We start from the raw sequence: 18,813 nt of genomic DNA on the forward strand, positions 1-18,813 counted from the left end.
CGAAAACGAAATTCTCTAATAGTGCCCCTCCCGAGACTACACTCTGGATCCGCCCCTGGTCCCGATACTAGTATCGGGCCAGGGGCGGACTGACCGGCTGGGTAAAGAGCCCGCTGCAGCTGCTGGGGATATCCCTGCGCTGCTCCTGGTCTGCGTATCATTAGCAGAGACAGGCAGAGCAGGGATGACGGTACCTGATGATGGCTCCGCCCCAGCACAGGAGAGGACGGGCCCAAGAGCTGACAGGCCTCCGGAACACAGAGCAGCTTCATGTGAGGTGAGTGATGTCCCGTGTCCTCCCTCTCTCCCCCCTGCATTGCTGTTTTGAGCAGGCACAGATGGAGGCAGCACTGTAGGGTCCATTGTCGGGGGATCCGCAGCGTATAATATGCTGGGGATCCATCCGTGTAAATGAGCCCTAAGGACGCAAGGCGTATGTGTACGCACAGTGCCTGCTCCCACTGTGTTGTATAAATCATTAGCTAGAACCCTCGGCTAATGCCAGACATCACCAATCAGGCTGATGTCCGACATTAACACTTTAGATGCCGCTATCAAAGTTGATGGTAGTGTCCAAAAGTTTTAACGCCTTAAGGACATAGCGTTTTTCCACTTTTGTTTTTTCCTCACCTTTTAACCCCTTAACCCCTTAAGGACATAGGGCGTATCCATACGCCCCCGTTTCCAAGTCCTTAAGGACCGAGGGCGTATGGATACGCCCTGAGCATTTCCGGCCCCCGCCGCTAGCCGGAGGGGAGCCGGGGCCGGATGCCTGCTGAAATCGTTCAGCAGGCATCCCGGCATATCGCCCAGGGGGGTCATTATGTCCACCCATGTCGGCGATTGCCGCAGATCGCTGGACAATTCAGTCCAGCGATCTGCAGCGGATTCCGGGTCAATCGGGTCTCCAGTGACCCGATGACCTGGAATTACTGGCTGATCGGGGCCGTCAGAGACGGCCCCGAACAGCCAGAGCCAGCAGGGGTGAGGTTGCACTGGTGTCACCTCACGATCACCCTGATTCGTCGGCCGACCAATCAGGGCGCCTGCTGCGGGTGTCACTCCCGCACCCGCTCCGCCCCTCTTCCGGAGGACGTGAACGGGTGCGGGCAGAAGACCCCGGGTGCTGGGGACCCCGATCCCCGGCGTCCCTGTTGGGATCGGGGCCCCAGGAGCGACGGCGGCGGCGAGGAACTGACCTGTGCGGCGGCATCGTGGAGCAGCAGCAGGAGGTGAGTGACAGCCTCCTGCTGTTGCTTAGCAACAGATCCCAGCATGCAAAAAGGGCATGCTGGGAGCTGTAGTTATGCAACAGCAGGAGGCAGACCACCACAACTCCCAGCATGCCCTTATGGGCATGCTGGGAGTTGTAGTTCTGCAACAGCTGGAGGCACATTCTTTCTATGGAAAAGTGTACCTTCAGCTGTTGTATAACTACAACTCCCAGCTTGCACAATCAGCTAAAGTGCATGCTGGGAGTTGTAGTGGTGCATCTGGTGGTTGCATAACTAAAACTCCCAGCATGCCCGTTGGCTGTCGTGACTGCTGAGAGTTGTAGTTTTGAAACAGCTGAAGGCACACTGAGTTAAGTAGCAAACCAGTGTGTCTCCAGCTGTTGCATAACTACAATCCCCAGCCAATGTAGTATGCCTCCAGCTGTTGCATAACTACAAGATCCAGCATGCCCTTCCGCTGTCCGTACATGCTGGGGGTTGTAGCTTTTGCAACAGCTGAAGGCACACTGGTTGCAAAACACTGAGTTTGTTACCAAACTCGGTGTTTCACAACCTGTGTGTCTCCAGCTGTTGCAAAACTACAACTCCCAGCATGCACTGATAGACCGTACATGCTGGGAGTTGTAGTTTTGCAACAGCTGGATGTTTCTCCCCCCCCCCCCCCCCCAATGTGAACGTACAGGGTACACTCACATGGGTGGAGGATTACAGTAAGTATCCGGCTGCAAGTTTGAGCTGCCGCTGCTCAAACTGCCAGCGAGAAACTACTGTGAACACCCCGCCCGTGTGACTGTACCCTAAAAACACTACACTACACTAACACAAAATAAAAAGTAAAAAACACTACATATACACATACCCCTACACAGCCCTCCTCCCCAATAAAAATGAAAAACGTCTGGTACGTCACTGTTTCCAAAACGGAGCCTCCAGCGGTTGCAGAACTACAACTCCCAGCATGCACTGATAGACCGTACATGCTGGGAGTTGTAGTTTCGCAACAGCTGGATGTTTCCCCCCCCCAATGTGAACGTACAGGGTACACTCACATGGGCGGAGGATTACAGTAAGTATCCGGCTGCAAGTTTGAGCTGCGGCAAATTTTCTGCTGCAGCTCAAACTGCCAGCGAAAAACTACTGTGAACCCCCGCCCGTGCGACTGTACCCTAAAAACACTACACTACACTAACACAAAATAAAATAAAAAGTAAAAAACACTACATATACACATACCCCTACACAGCCCCCCTCCCCTCCCCAATAAAAATGACAAACGTCTGGTACGCCACTGTTTCCAGAACGGAGCCTCCAGCTGTTGCAAAACAACTACTCCCAGTATTGCCAGATAGCCACTGACTGTCTAGGCATGCTGGGAGTTTTACAACAGCTGGAGGCCCCCTGTTTGGGAATCACTGGCGTAGAATACCCCTATGTCCACCCCTATGCAAGTCCCTAATTTAGGCCTCAAATGCGCATGGCGCTCCCACTTTGGAGCCCTGTCGTATTTCAAGGCAACAGTTTGGGCCACATATGGGGTATCGCCGTACTCGGGAGAAATTGGGCTTCAAATTTTGGGGGGTATTTTCTGCTATTACCCTTTTTAAAAATGTAAAATTTTTGGGAAAACAAGCATTTTAGGTTAAAAAAAAATTTTTTTTTTACATATACAAAAGTCATGAAACACCTGTGGGGTATAAAGGTTCACTTAACCCCTTGTTACGTTCCCCGAGGGGTTTAGTTTCCAAAATGGTATGCCATGTGTTTTTTTTTTTTGCTGTCCTGGCACCATAGGGGCTTCCTAAATGCGGCATGCCCCCAGAGCAAAATTTGCTTTCAAAAAGCCAAATGTGACTCCTTCTCTTCTGAGACCTGTAGTGCGCCAGCAGGGCACTTTTCACCCCCATATGGGGTGTTTTCTGAATCGGGAGAAATTGGGCTTCAAATTTTGGGGGGTGTTTTCTGCTATTACCCTTTTTAAAAATGTAAACATTTTGGGAAACAAAGCATTTTAGGTAAAAAAAAATAAAAATTCACATATGCAAAAGTCGTGAAACACCTGTAGGGTATTAAGGTTCACATTACCCTTGTTACGTTCCCCGAGGGGTCTAGTTTCCAAAATGGTATGCCATGTGTTTTTTTTTTTGCTGTTCTGGCACCATAGGGGCTTCCTAAATGCGGCATGCCCCCAGAGCAAAATTTGCTTTCAAAAAGCCAAATGTGACTCCTTCTCTTCTGAGACCTGTAGTGCGCCAGCAGAGCACTTTTCACTCCCATATGGGGTGTTTTCTGAATCGGGAGAAATTGGGATTCAAATTTTGGGGGTGTTTTCTGCTATTACCCTTTTTAAAAATGTAAAATTTTTGGGAAACCAAGCATTTTAGGTAAAAAAATAATTTTTTTTTTACATATGCAAAAGTCGTGAATCACCTGTAGGGTATTAAGGTTCACTTTACCCCTTGTTACGTTCCCTGAGGGGTCTAGTTTCCAAAATGGTATGCCATGTTTTTTTTTTTGCTGTCCTGGCACCATAGGGGCTTCCTAAAGGTGACATGCCCCCCAAAAACCATTTGTCGCTCCTTCCCTTCTGAGCCCTCTACTGCGCCCACTGAACAATTAACATAGACATATGAGGTATGTCCTTACTCGAGAGAAATTAGGTTTCAAATACAAGTAAAAATTTTCTCCTTTTTACCCCTTGCAAAAATTAAAAAATTGGGTCTACAAGAACATGCGAATGTAAAAAATGAAGATTTAGAATTTTCTCCTTCACTTTGCTGCTATTCCTGTGAAACACCTAAAGGGTTAATACACTTACTGAATGTCATTTTGAATACTTTGGGGGGTGTAGTTTTTATAATGGGGTCTTTTATGGGGTATTTCTAATATGAAGACCCTTCAAATCCACTTCAAACCTGAACTGGTCCCTGAAAAATAGCGAGTTTGAAAATTTTGTGAAAAATTGGAAAATTGCTGCTGAACTTTGAAGCCCTCTGGTGTCTTCCAAAAGTAAAAACTCATAAATTTTATGATGCAAACATAAAGTGGACATATTGTATATGTGAACCCCAAATTTTTTTATTTTGAATATCCATTTTCCTTACAAGCAGAGAGCTTCAAAGTTAGAAAAATGCAAAATTTTCATTTTTTTCATCAAATTTGGGGATTTTTCACCAAGAAAGGATGCAAGTTACCATAAAATTTTACCACTAAGTTAAAGTAGAATATGTCACGAAAAAACAGTCTCGGAATCAGAATGATAACTAAAAGCATTCCAGAGTTATTAATGTTTAAAGTGACAGTGGTCAGAATTGCAAAAAATGCTCTGGTCCTTAAGGTGAAAAAGGGCTCGGTCCTTAAGGGGTTAAGACCCAGCCCAAATATACCTTAAGGACCTGGCCATTTTTTTAACATCTGACCACTCTCACTTTAAGCATTATTAACTCTGAGATGCTTTTACCTTTCATTCTGATTCCGAGATTGTTTTTTCGTAACATATTATAGTTTATGTTAGTGGTAACATTTTGTCGATACTTGAATAATTTCTTGGTGAAAAATTCCAAAATTTGATGAAAAAATTGAAAATTTTGCATTTTTTTAACTTTGAAGCTCTCTGCTTATAAGGAAAATGGATATTCCAAATAAATTATATATTGATTCACATATACAATATGTCTACTTTATGTTTGCATCATAAAGTTGACATGTTTTTACTTTTGGAAGACACCAGAGGGCTTCAAACTTCAGCAGCAATTTTCCAATTTTTCACAAAATTTTCAAAATCGGAATTTTTCAGAGACCACTTGAATTTTGAAGTGGATTTGAAGGGCCTTCTTATTAAAAATACCCCACAAATGACCCCATTATAAAAACTGCACCCCTCAAAGTATTCAAAATGACATTCAGAAAGTTTGTTAGCCCTTTAGGTGTTTCACAGGAATAGCAGCAAAGTGAAGGAGAAAATTCAAAATCTTCAATTTTTACACTCGCATGTTCTTGTAGATCCAGTTTTTGAATTTTTACAAGGGGTAATAGATGAAAAATCCCCCCAAAATTTGTAACCCAATTTCTCTAGAGTAAGGAAATACCTCATATGTGGATGTCAAGTGTTCGGCGGGCGCAGTAGAGGGCTTAGAAGGGAAGGAGCGACAATGGGATTTTAGAGAGTGAATTTTGCTGAAATGGTTTTTGGGGGGCATGTCACATTTAGGAAGCCCCTATGGTGCTAGAACAGCAGAAAACCCCCACATGGCATACCATTTTGGAAACTACACCCCTCAAGGCACGTAACAAGGGGTCCAGTGTGCCTTAACACCCCACAGGTGTTTGATTACTTTTCGTTAAAGTCGGATGTGTAAATGACACTAAAGTGCAGTTTTTTCACCAAATTTATCCTTTTTACAAAGGGTAATGGGAGGAAATGCCCCCCCAAAATTTGTAACCCCATCTCTCCTGAGTATATAAATACCCCATGTTAGGACGTAAAATGCTCTGCGAGCGAACTACAATGCTCAGAAGAGAAGGAGTCACATTTAGCTTTTGGAAAGCAAATTTTGCTGAAATGGTGTTTGAGGGGCATGTCGCATTTAGGAAGCACCTAGGGTGCCAGAACAGCAAAAAAAAAAAACACGTGGCATACTATTTTGGAAATTACACCCCTCAAGGAACGTAACAAGGGGTACAGTGAGCCTTAACACCTCACAGGTATTTCACGACTTTTTGTGAAAGTTGGATGTGTAAATGAAAAAAATTATTTTTTCACTAAAATGCTGTCTTTTCCCCAAATTATACATTTTTACAAGGGGTAATAGGAGAAAATGACCACCAAAATTTGTAACCCCATCTCTTCTGAGTATGGAAATACCCCATGTGTGGACGTCAAGGGCTCTGCTGGCGCACTACAATGCTCAGAAGAGGAGGAGCGCCATTGAGCTTTTTGAAAGAGAATTTGTTTGGAATGGAAGTCGGGGGCCATGTGCGTTTACAAAGCCCCCTGTGGTGCCAGAACAGTCGACCCCCCCACATGTGACCCCATTTTGGAAACTACACCCCTCGCAGAATTTAATAAGGGGTGCAGTGAGTATTTACACCCCACTGGCGTTTGAAAGATCTTTGGAACAGTGGGCTGTGCAAATGAAAAATTTAATTTTTCATTTCCACGGATCACTGTTCCAAAAATCTGTCAGACACCTGTGGTGCGTAAATGCTCACTGTACCCCTTATTACATTACATGAGGGGTGTAGTTTCCAAAATGGGGTCACATGTGGGGGGGTCCATTGTTCTGGCACTATGGGGGCTTTGTAAACACAAACACTTCAATTCCGGACAAATTTTCTCTTCAAAATCCCAATGGCGCTCCTTCTCTTCTGAGCATTGTAGTACACCCGCAGAGCACTTTACATCCACATATGGGGTATGTTCATACTCAGAAGAAATGGGGTTACAAATTTTGGGGGGCTTTTTTTCCTATTTTCCCTTGAGAAAATGAAAAATTTAGGGTAACACCAGCATTTTAGCGAAAAAAATTATTTTTCTCATTTTCCCATCCAACTATTTTGTCAAACACCTGTGGGGCATAAATGCTCCCTATACCCCTTGTTACGTTCCGTGAGGGGTGTAGTTTCCAAAATGGGGTCACATGTGGGTATTTATTTTTTTGTGTTTATGGCAGAACCGCTGTAAAATCAGCCACTGCTGTGCAAATCACCAATTTAGGCCTCAGATGTACATAGTGTGCTCTCACTCCTGAGCCTTGTTGTGCGTCCGCAGAAAATTTTACGCCCACATTTGGGGTATTTCCGTACTCAGGAGAAATTGTGTTACAAATTTTGGGGGTCTTTTTTTGCTTTTACCGCTTGTCAAAATAAAAAGTATGGGGCAAAACCAGCATGTTAGTTTAAAAAAAAAAAATAATAATTTATACTAACAGGCTGGTGTAGACCCCAACTTTTCCTTTTCATAAGGGGTAAAAGGAAAAAAAGCCCCCCAAATTTGTAGTGCAATTTCTCCCGAGTTCGGAAATACCCCATATGTGACCATAAACTGTTTCCTTGAAATACGACAGGGCTCTGAAGAGAGAGAGAGCGCCATGCGCATTTGAGGACTTCCTGGGGATTGAATAGGGGTGATTCCCAAACAGGGTGCCTCCAGCTGTTGCTAAACTCCCAGCATGCCTGGACAGTCAGTGGCTCCGGAAATGCTGGGAGTTGGTGATTTGCAACAGCTGGAGGCTCCGTTTTGGAAACACTGCCGTACGATACGTTTTTCATTTTTATTGGGAGGGGGACAGTGTATATGTAGTGTTTTACTCTTTATTTTGTGTTAGTGTAGTGTTTTTAGGGTACGTTCACACTGGCGGGCGTTTACAGTGACTTTACCGCTAGGAGTTTGTGCTGCGGCAAAAAATTTGCCACAGCCCAAACTTGAAGCAGAAAACTAACTGTTAATCTGCCTTTGTGAATGTATCCTGTACGGTCACATGGGGGGGGGGGGGGGGCAAACCTCCAGCTGTTTCAAAACTACAACTCCCAGCATGTACTGACTGACCGTGCATGCTGGGAGTTGTACCTTTGCAACAGCTGGAGGCACACTGGTTGGAAAACCTTCAGTTACCTAACTCAGTATTTTCCAACCAGTGTGCCTCCAGCTTTTGCAAAACTACAACTCCCAGCATGTACTGTTCGCCAAAGGGCATGCTGGGAGATGTACTTATGCAACAGCTGGAGGTACACAACTACAACTCCCAGCATGCAGAGACAGCTGTTTGCTGTTTGTGCATGCTGGGATTTGCAGTTTTGCAACAGCTGGAGAGCTATAGTTTATAGAGACCACTGCACAGTGATCTCCAAACTGTGGACCTCCAGATGTTGCAAAACTACAAATCCCAGCATGCTCAGACAGCAAACTGCTATGTGGGCATGCTGGGAGTTGTAGTTTTGCAAGATCTGGAGAGCGACAGTATAGAGATTATTGTGCAGCGGTTTCAAACTGTAGCTCTCCAGCTGTTGCAAAACTACAAATCCCAGCATTCCTAAACAGCTCTCTGGGCATGCTGGGAGTTGTAGTTTTGCAACATCTGGAGGGCTACAGTTTAGAGACCACTCTATAGTGGTCTCAGACTGTAGCCCTCCAGATGTTGCTAAGCAACTCACCGGCTTCCATAGGATCTACGGAGCTGCGTCGCCGTCCTTTTCTTCCGTCGATCGTCGTCCCGCTGCCGTCGTCGATCGTCGCCCGCTGCCGTCGCCGATGGGTGAGTGGACTTCGGTGCCGGTCCTGTGTCGTTTCCCCGTTCTGCCCCGCCTATTGTGGGTGAGCAGGACGGGGAAACCGAAAGTAAAGCCCCCCTCCCCCGATCTGCTATTGGTCATCGCAACTTGATGATCAATAGCAGGGATAGGAGGGGTGGCACCCCTGCCACCTCACTCCTATCGCTTCAGGGGGATCGTGGGTGTCTTGGACACCTGCGATCCCCCTTCTATTCCGGGTCATCGGGTCACCATAGACCCGAATCGGCGCAAATCGCAAGTGTGAATTCACTTGCGATTTGCGCCGATCGCCGACATGGGGGGGGGGGGATGATGACCCCCCTGGGCATTTGCGTGGGGTGCCTGCTGATCGATAACAGCAGGCACCCCGGTCCGGTCCCCGCCCGGCGCACGGCGGGGACAGAAATTCCCATGGGCGTATGGATACGTCCTGGGTCCTTAAGTACCAGAAAGCCAGGGCGTATCCATACGCCCAAGTTCCTTAAAGGGGTAGTCCAGTGGTGAAAAACTTATCCCCTATCCTAAGGATAGGGGATAAGTTTGAGATCGCGGGGGGTCCAACCGCTGGGGCCCCCCGCGATCTCTCTGTACGGGGCCCCGGCTCTCCGCCGAGATAGCGGGTGTCGACCCCCGCACGAGGCGGCGGCCGACACGCCCCCTCAATACATCTCTATGGCAGAGCCGGAGATTGCCGAAGGCAGCGCTTCGGCTCTGCCATAGAGTTGTATTGAGGGGGCGCGTCGGCCGCCGCTTCGTGCGGAGGTCGACACGCCCCCTTCCCGCGGACTGTCGGGGCTCCGTACAGGAGATCGCGGGGGGCCCCAGGGGTCGGACCCCCCGCGATCTGCAACTTATCCCCTATCCTTAAGATAGGGGATAAGTTGTAAACCACTGAGTCACCACTGGACTACTCCTTTAAGGGGTTAAAAATCATAACCCTTTCAATTTTGCACCTAAAAATCCATATTATGGCTTATTTTTTGCCCCACCAATTCTACTTTGTAGTGACATCAGTCATTTTACTCAAAAATCTACGGCGAAACGGCAAAAAAAAATCATTGCGCAACAAAAATGTATGAAGATTTTATATAAAATTTTTTTTTTTTTTTTTATTAAACATGTTCTGCACAATGTGTGTGTATGTGTGTGTGTATATATATCTATATATATATATTTACGTCAAGGAGGGAAGACAGCACTAGTCCCTGCTCTTATGCCCGTGACCATCCAGATAACCAGTCCAGACACAGAACATCCAAATGGTATAGGTCACAGCAAAAAGTATGCAGACTCCCAATTTCAAAAAGGCTGTGGTCTTTATTTAGGTCATCAGCAGTGCAACGTTTCGGCTATAGTGTAGCCTTTGTCAAGCATGCTTGACAAAGGCTACACTATAGCCGAAACGTTGCACTGCTGATGACCTAAATAAAGACCACAGCCTTTTTGAAATTGGGAGTCTGCATACTTTTTGCTGTGACCTATACCATTTATATATATATTTATTTATTTATGATATATATATATATATATATATATATATATATATATACACACACACACACACGTTTTAAAATTGCCCCCCCCCCACTTTTGTCACTGGCCCCCCCATGTCACTGGCTCCTAAATATGAATACTGGAGACGCCACTGCTGGGTTTACACTACGTTTTTCAACTACAGTTCCCGCATACGTCTTCTATTAAAAACCGTATGGGAAAAAAACTGATGGAACAGTATGGGAAAAAGTAAACCATATGCGTTTTTAACCCCTTAAGGACCAGGCCATTTTACACCTTAAGGACCAGAGCGTTTTTTGCAAAACTGACCACTGTCACTTTAAACATTAATAACTCTGGAATGCTTTTAGTTATCATTCTGATTCCGAGATTGTTTTTTCGTGACATATTCTACTTTAACTTAGTGGTAAAATTTTATGGTAACTTGCATCCTTTCTTGGTGAAAAATCCCCAAATTTGATTAACAAAATGGAAATTTTGCATTTTTCTAACTTTGAAGCTCTCTGCTTGTAAGGAAAATGGATATTCAAAATATATATTTTTTTCATATACAATATGTCTACTTCAAAGTTCAAAGTTCAGCAGCAATTTTGAAATTTTTCACAAAATTTTCAAACTCGCTATTTTTCAGCGACCAGTTGAGTTTTGAAGTGGATTTGAAGGGTCTTCATATTAGAAATATCCCATAAAAGACCCCATTATAAAACTTCACCCCCCCAAAGTATTCAAAATGACATTCAATAAGTGTATTAACCCTTTAGGTGTTTCACAGGAATAGCAGAAAAGTGAAGGAGAAAATTCAAAATCTTCATTTTTTACACTCACATGTTCTTGTAGACCCAATTTTTTAATTTTTGCAAGGGGTAAAAAGGAGAAAATTTTTACTTGTATTTGAAACCCAATTTTACTCGAGTAAGCACATACCTCATATGTCTATGTTAATTGTTCAGCGGGCGCAGTAGAGGGCTCAGAAGGGAAGGAGCGACAAATGGTCTTTGGGGGGCATGTCACCTTTAGGAAGCCCCTATGGTGCCAGGACTGCAAAAAAAAAACACATGGCATACCATTTTGGAAACTAGACCCCTCAGGGAAAGTAACAAGGGGTAAAGTGAACCTTAATACCCCACAAGTGATTCACGACTTTTGCATATGTAAAAAATATATATATTTTTTACCTAAAATGCTTGGTTTCCCAAAAATTTTACATTTTTAAAAAGGGTAATAGCAGAAAATACCCCCCAAAATTTGAAGCCCAATTTCTCCCGATTCAGAAAACACCCCATATGGGGGTGAAAAGTGCTCTGCTGGCGCACTACATTTGGCTTTTTGAAAGCAAATTTTGCTCTGGGGGCATGCCGCATTTAGGAAGCCCCTATGGTGCCAGGACAGCAAAAAAAAAAAACCACATGGCATACCATTTTGGAAACTAGACCCCTCGGGAACGTAACAAGGGGTAATTTGAACCTTAATACTCTACAGGTGTTTCACGACTTTTGCATATGTAAAAAATATATATTTTTTTTACCTAAAATGCTTGTGTTTCCCAAAAATGTTACATTTTTAAAAAGGGTAATAGCAGAAAATACCCCCCAAAATTTGTAACACAATTTCTCCCGAGTACGGCGATACCCCATATGTGACCCTAAACTGTTGCCTTGAAATACGACAGGGCTCCAAAGTGAGGGCGCCATGCGCATTTGAGGCCTAAATTAGGGACTTGCATAGGGGTGGACATAGGGGTATTCTACGCCAGTGATTCCCAAACAGGGTGCCTCCAGCTGTTGTAAAACTCCCAGCATGGCTTGACAGTCAACGGCTATCTGGCAATACTGGGAGTAGTTTTGGAAACAGTGGCGTACCAGACGTTTGTCATTTTTATTGGGGAGGGGGTTGTATAGGGGTATGTGTATATGTAGTGTTTTTTACTTTTTATTTTATTTTGTGTTAGTGTAGTGTTTTTAGGGTACAGTCGCACGGGCGGGGGTTCACAGTAGTTTCTCGCTGGCAGTTTGAGCTGCGGCAGAAAATTTGCCGCAGCTCAAACTTGCAACCGGATACTTACTGTAATCCTCCGCCCATGTGAGTGTACCCTGTACGTTCACATTGGGGGGGGGGGGGACATCCAGCTGTTGCAAAACTACAACTCCCAGCATGTACGGTCTATCAGTGCATGCTGGGAGTTGTAGTTTTGCAACCGCTGGAGGCTCCGTTTTGGAAACAGTGGCGTACCAGACGTTTTTCATTTTTATTGGGGAGGGGGGCTGTGTAGGGGTATGTGTATACATAGTGTTTTTTACTTTTTATTTTATTGTGTGTTAGTGTAGTGTTTTAAGGTTACAGTCGCACGGGCGGGGGTTCACAGTAGTTTCTCACTTACTGTAATCCCCCGCCCATGTCAGTGTACCCTGTACATTCACATTGGGGGGGGGGACCTCCAGCTGTTGCAAAACTACAACACCCAGCATGTACAGTCTATCAGTGCATGCTGGAAGTTGTAGTTTTGCAACAGCTGGAGGCACACTGGTTGTAAAACACCGAGTTTGGTAACAAACTCAGTGTTTTGCAACCAGTGTGCCTTCAGCTGTTGCAAAAACTACAACCCCCAGCATGTACGGACAGCGGAAGGGCATACTACTTTGGCTGGGGATGCTGGGGATTGTAGTTATGCAACAGCTGGAGACACACTGGTTTGCTACTTTACTCAGTGTGCCTTCAGCTGTTGCAAAACTACAACTCTTAGCAGTCAGACAGCCAACGGGCATGCTGGGAGTTGTAGTTATGCAACCACCAGATGCACCACTACAACTCCCAGCATGCACTTTAGCTGATTGTGCAAGCTGGGAGTTGTAGTTATACAACAGCTGAAGGTACACTTTTCCATAGAAAGAATGTGCCAGCTGTTGCAAAACTACAAGTCCCAGCATGCCCATAAGGGAATGCTGGGAGTTGAGGTGGTCTGCCTCCTGCTGTTGCATAACTACAGCTCCCAGCATGCCCTTTTTGCATGCTGGGAGCTGTTGCTAAGCAACAGCAGGAGGCTGTCACTCGCCTCCAACGATCTAGCCGCATCAGGTCAGTCCCTCGTCGTCGCCGCCGCTGCTCCTGGGGCCCCGATCCCAACAGGGACGTCGGGGATCGGGGTCCCCAGCACCCGGGGTGCATGTCCCGCACCCGCTCACGTCCTCCGGAAGAGGGGCGGAGCGGGTTGCGGGAGTGACACCCGAAGCAGGCGCCCTGATTGGTCGAATGAGGGTGATCGTGAGGTGGCGCCAGTGCCGCCTCACCCCTGCTGGCTCTGGCTGTTCGGGGCCGTCTCTGACGGCCCCGATCAGCCAATAATTCCGGGTCACTGGAGACCCGATTGACCCGGAATCCGCTGCAGATCTGCGGCCATCGCCGACATGGGGGGTCATCATGACCCCCCTGGGCGATATGCCCCGATGCCTGCTGAACGATTTCAGCAGGCATCGGGCACCGGCTCCGCTCCAGATGGTTGCGGGGGGCCGGTAAAACACATGACGTTCTCATACGTCATGTGTCCTTAAGGACTCGGAAATGGAGACGTATGAGAACGTCATGTGTCCTTAAGGGGTTAAACAGTATACTGTTTTTAAAAGTGCATACAGTTCCGTCCGTTTTTATAAAACAAAAACAAAAAACATACGTTTTTTAAAATTCGGTACATTTTAATGGGAGGGATCTTGGGTGGGGACTTTAGGATGCAAATGCACATGTGCAAGGAAAAAACGCATACGGTTTTGCCGTATAGAACCGCATACATGTGCGTTTTCCATTGACGTCCATGTTAAAAAAAAAAAGGTATGCGGTTGCAATATGGTTTTTAAACTGGAGTCAAAACCGTGGTTGAACACGGTTTGGAGTACTGTTTAAAAACGTATTGCAAGCAAACCGTACGCAGCCGTATGCATTAGGGTGCATACGGTTTGCAATGCTTTGCCTATGTATACGGTTTTCAATACCGTTCCATAAGTTTTCACTAATGAAAACATATGCGGGAACCGTAGTTGAAAAACGTAGTGTGAACCCAGCCTCACTGATGGACTGCTTCTACTCACTAATGGACTACATCTTCTCACTGGTGGACTACATCTAATCACTGGTGGACTACATCTACTCACTGATGGACTACATCTACTCACTGGTGGACTACATCTACTCACTGGTGGACTACATCTACTCACTGATGGACTACATCTACTCACTGATGGACTGCTTCTACTCACTGATGGACTGCTTCTACTCACTGATGGACTACATCTACTCACTGATGGACTACATCTACTCACTGGTGGACTACATCTACTCACTGGTGGACTACATCTACTCACTGATGGACTGCTTCTACTCACTGATGGACTGCTTCTACTCACTGATGGACTACATCTACTCACTGATGGACTACATCTACTCACTGGTGGACTGCTTCTACTCACTGATGGACTACATCTACTCACTGATGGACTACTATTCTCTGATGGACTACTATTCCCTGATGGACTTCATCTACTCACTGATGGACTACATCTACTCACTGATGGACTACATCTACTCACTGGTGGACTGCTTCTACTCACTGATGGACTACATCTACTCACTGATGGACTACATCTACTCACTGGTGGACTGCTTCTACTCACTGATGGACTACATCTACTCACTGGTGGACTGCTTCTATTCACTGATGGACTTCATCTACTCACTGATGGACTACATCTACTCACTGGTGGACTGCTTCTACTCACTGATGGACTACATCTACTCACTGATGGACTACTATTCGCTGATGGACTACTATTCGCTGATGGACTACTATTCCCTGATGGACTACTATTCCCTGATGGACTACTATTCCCTGATGGACTACTATTCCCTGATGGACTACTATTCGCTGATGGACTACTATTCGCTGATGGACTACTATTCCCTGATGGACTACTATTCCCTGATGGACTACTATTCCCTGATGGACTACTATTCCCTGATGGACTACTATTCGCTGATGGACTACTATTCGCTGATGGACTAATATTCCCTGATGGACTACTATTCCCTGATGGACTACTATTCGCTGATGGACTACTATTCCCTGATGGACTACTATTCCCTGATGGACTACTATTCCCTGATGGACTACTATTCGCTGATGGACTACTATTCGCTGATGGACTACTATTCCCTGATGGACTACTATTCGCTGATGGACTACTATTCGCTGATGGACTACTATTCGCTGATGGACTACTATTCCCTGATGGACTACTATTCCCTGATGGACTACTATTGCCTGATGGACTACTATTCGCTGATGGACTACTATTCCATGATGGACTACTATTCCATGATGGACTACTATTCCCTGATGGACTACTATTCCCTGATGGACTACTATTCGCTGATGGACTACTATTCGCTGATGGACTACTATTCCCTGATGGATTACGATTCGCTGATGGACTACTATTCCCTGTTGGACTACTATTCGCTGATGGACTACTATTCCCTGATGGACTACTATTCCCTGATGGACTACGATTCGCTGATGGACTACTATTCGCTGATGGACTACTATTCCCTGATGGACTACTATTCCCTGATGGACTACTAATCGCTGATGGACTACTATTCCCTGATGGACTACTATTCGCTGATGGACTACTATTCCCTGATGGACTACTATTCCCTGATGGACTACTATTCCCTGATGGACTACTATTCGCTGATGGACTACTATTCCCTGATGGACTACTATTCGCTGATGGACTACTATTCCCTGATGGACTACTATTCCCTGATGGACTACTATTCACTGATGGACTATTATTCCCTGATGGACTACTATTCCCTGATGGACTACTGTTCGATGATGGACTACTATTCCCTGATGGACTACTATTCGCTGATGGACTACTATTCGCTGATGGACTACTATTCCCTGATGGACTACTATTCCCTGATGGACTACTATTCCCTGATGGACTACTATTCCCTGATGGACTACGATTCGCTGATGGACTACTATTCGCTGATGGACTACTATTCCCTGATGGACTACTATTCCCTGATGGACTACTAATCGCTGATGGACTACTATTCCCTGATGGACTACTATTCGCTGATGGACTACTATTCCCTGATGGACTACTATTCCCTGATGGACTACTATTCCCTGATGGACTACTATTCGCTGATGGACTACTATTCCCTGATGGACTACTATTCGCTGATGGACTACTATTCCCTGATGGACTACTATTCCCTGATGGACTACTATTCCCTGATGGACTACTATTCACTGATGGACTATTATTCCCTGATGGACTACTATTCCCTGATGGACTACTGTTCGATGATGGACTACTATTCCCTGATGGACTACTATTCGCTGATGGACTACTATTCGCTGATGGACTACTATTCGCTGATGGACTACTATTCCCTGATGGACTACTATTCCCTGATGGACTACTATTCCCTGATGGACTACTATTCGCTGATGGACTACTATTCGCTGATGGACTACTATTCCCTGATGGACTACTAATCGCTGATGGACTACTATTCCCTGATGGACTACTATTCGCTGATGGACTACTATTCCCTGATGGACTACTATTCCCTGATGGACTACTATTCCCTGATGGACTACTATTCGCTGATGGACTACTATTCCCTGATGGACTACTATTCCCTGATGGACTACTATTCCCTGATGGACTACTATTCCCTGATGGACTACTATTCGCTGATGGACTACTATTCCCTGATGGACTACTAATCGCTGATGGACTACTATTCCCTGATGGACTACTATTCGCTGATGGACTACTATTCCCTGATGGACTACTATTCCCTGATGGACTACTATTCCCTGATGGACTACTATTCGCTGATGGACTACTATTCCCTGATGGACTACTATTCGCTGATGGACTACTATTCCCTGATGGACTACTATTCCCTGATGGACTACTATTCCCTGATGGACTACTATTCCCTGATGGACTACTATTCCCTGATGGACTACTATTCGCTGATGGACTACTATTCGCTGATGGACTACTATTCCCTGATGGACTACTATTCCCTGATGGACTACTATTCGCTGATGGACTACTATTCGCTGATGGACTACTATTCCCTGATGGACTACTATTCGCTGATGGACTACTATTCGCTGATGGACTACTATTCGCTGATGGACTACTATTCCCTGATGGACTACTATTCCCTGATGGACTACTATTGCCTGATGGACTACTATTCGCTGATGGACTACTATTCCATGATGGACTACTATTCCATGATGGACTACTATTCCCTGATGGACTACTATTCCCTGATGGACTACTATTCGCTGATGGACTACTATTCGCTGATGGACTACTATTCCCTGATGGACTACGATTCGCTGATGGACTACTATTCCCTGTTGGACTACTATTCGCTGATGGACTACTATTCCCTGATGGACTACTATTCCCTGATGGACTACGATTCGCTGATGGACTACTATTCGCTGATGGACTACTATTCCCTGATGGACTACTATTCCCTGATGGACTACTAATCGCTGATGGACTACTATTCCCTGATGGACTACTATTCGCTGATGGACTACTATTCCCTGATGGACTACTATTCCCTGATGGACTACTATTCCCTGATGGACTACTATTCGCTGATGGACTACTATTCCCTGATGGACTACTATTCGCTGATGGACTACTATTCCCTGATGGACTACTATTCCCTGATGGACTACTATTCACTGATGGACTATTATTCCCTGATGGACTACTATTCCCTGATGGACTACTGTTCGATGATGGACTACTATTCCCTGATGGACTACTATTCGCTGATGGACTACTATTCGCTGATGGACTACTATTCGCTGATGGACTACTATTCCCTGATGGACTACTATTCCCTGATGGACTACTATTCGCTGATGGACTACTATTCCCTGATGGACTACTATTCCCTGATGGACTACGATTCGCTGATGGACTACTATTCGCTGATGGACTACTATTCCCTGATGGACTACTATTCCCTGATGGACTACTAATCGCTGATGGACTACTATTCCCTGATGGACTACTATTCGCTGATGGACTACTATTCCCTGATGGACTACTATTCCCTGATGGACTACTATTCCCTGATGGACTACTATTCGCTGATGGACTACTATTCCCTGATGGACTACTATTCGCTGATGGACTACTATTCCCTGATGGACTACTATTCCCTGATGGACTACTATTCCCTGATGGACTACTATTCACTGATGGACTATTATTCCCTGATGGACTACTATTCCCTGATGGACTACTGTTCGATGATGGACTACTATTCCCTGATGGACTACTATTCGCTGATGGACTACTATTCGCTGATGGACTACTATTCGCTGATGGACTACTATTCGCTGATGGACTACTATTCCCTGATGGACTACTATTCCCTGATGGACTACTATTCCCTGATGGACTACTATTCCCTGATGGACTACTATTCGCTGATGGACTACTATTCGCTGATGGACTACTATTCCCTGATGGACTACTAATCGCTGATGGACTACTATTCCCTGATGGACTACTATTCGCTGATGGACTACTATTCCCTGATGGACTACTATTCCCTGATGGACTACTATTCCCTGATGGACTACTATTTGCTGATGGACTACTATTCCCTGATGGACTACTATTCCCTGATGGACTACTATTCCCTGATGGACTACTATTCCCTGATGGACTACTATTCC

General features: G+C 45.4%; 1 long non-coding RNA gene across 1 annotated transcript in view; it reads right to left on the reverse strand.

Moving 5' to 3' along the window:
- LOC130356307 (uncharacterized) overlaps positions 1-18,813 on the reverse strand; it is a 166,989-nt gene that overhangs the window by 147,192 nt on the left and 984 nt on the right. The window lies entirely within an intron of this gene.

The sequence above is a fragment of the Hyla sarda genome, chromosome 2 (genome assembly GCF_029499605.1).
Source record: "Hyla sarda isolate aHylSar1 chromosome 2, aHylSar1.hap1, whole genome shotgun sequence".
In the NCBI taxonomy this organism is placed as follows: Eukaryota; Metazoa; Chordata; class Amphibia; order Anura; family Hylidae; genus Hyla; species Hyla sarda.